This window comes from Alexandromys fortis, unplaced genomic scaffold, assembly GCF_014885135.2.
Source record: "Alexandromys fortis isolate MF-2015 unplaced genomic scaffold, M_Fortis_MF-2015_v1.1 scaffold_25, whole genome shotgun sequence".
Taxonomy (NCBI): domain Eukaryota; kingdom Metazoa; phylum Chordata; class Mammalia; order Rodentia; family Cricetidae; genus Alexandromys; species Alexandromys fortis.
The window spans coordinates 16,296,798-16,298,164 of record NW_026067904.1 but is presented as its reverse complement, the minus strand read 5'-3'; positions in this window follow the sequence as shown (position 1 = coordinate 16,298,164).

The following is a 1,367-nucleotide window of genomic DNA, read 5'->3' as shown; positions in this document are numbered from 1 at the left end:
GGGCACATGTTGTCAGTTCCTAACTTTTTCCCCTACATAGGCAAAGTCACCTGGACATATACATGGATAGGAATGACATTCACTTAGCCATATCTTGCCCTGTAGATAAATATACACACACGTACACAGATAGGTGTCAGGGACTGCTGAGTTGCCAAATCTGAAGACAAATTATGCACACAAATATGCACAGGAAAAGTGATATATTGAGTTTTTACATGTGGGACTTTGTAGGACAGGGAGAAACAGAGAGGCCATGGCACCTATCCCTGTGTATATTTTCAGGGCTTAATACCATGGGTTTGGTTTTTTATTCAATGATTCTCTGGAGGAATTGTTACTTAGCCATAGGTGACTTTCAGTATAGGAGAGGGGATACATAGAAAGACTTACATAATTTACGTAATTACAATTTATGTTTATGTAAGCTTTGTCTGTGAGGCGATAACAGACAGAATCTGATACATACTATGGCATTCATGCATGTGTGTGAGGCATGTATGCATGCACTCTAGTGTGTGTGTCTTTATGTGTTTTAATTATTAGGGAGAAAACACATCATGTAATCTATCACCACCCATGTGTGTATTTGTGTTAGTGGCTATAGAAGAGGAGATTCTGAGAAGTACCTGACACCCAACCATACATTAGGTGGCTGTGTCTGTAAGGGTGGGAGACTCTGCAGGACAGTGTGTAAACCTAGTCTTGTGTGTAAAGTTTTGTTTTAGGGAAATGGAAAATGTAGCAGAACCTGACATCAGAGTCTAGCATGTGTGTCTGAGGGGTTATATACGAAGTAGTGTATTCCAAGTACAACAGGGCTCATGAACACAGGAGCTTGCAGAGACGGTAGAAGTACACAGAAGCATACAAAGGGTCAAGTGGGATTTGATTCTGTCATTTGAAAAAGAAAGTAGAAACTGGGTTAAATCATGAACCAAGGCCACATCTATAATTGTTTCCTGAGGGCATAGGAAGAATCAGTGTCCTCTAATAGATTCTCACTGGTTATCTTAATGACTCCTATTGGTGGGATCCATGCCCTAAAACCATTGGCAATCACAGAATTAACTCAATTAAGAAATATGGCTGATTTTTGGGCTAATTTTTATGGGTATTTTATAGGTCTTAATTGCATATTTTGATTTTTCTTTTTTAGAGAAAGAGAGGGATGCCATAATGATATACAGAAAGTGAGATTAGAAGGTTCTTGGAGAAATTGAGTAATGAAGAAAATGATTGAAGTATAATATATAAAAGACTTTTAATTATGAAATGTCAAAAAATGAAACACTAGTACGAATAAATTCATGTATAGATTTTACATGATGTTTAAGAAATTAAGACTAATAACCAATATTCAATAA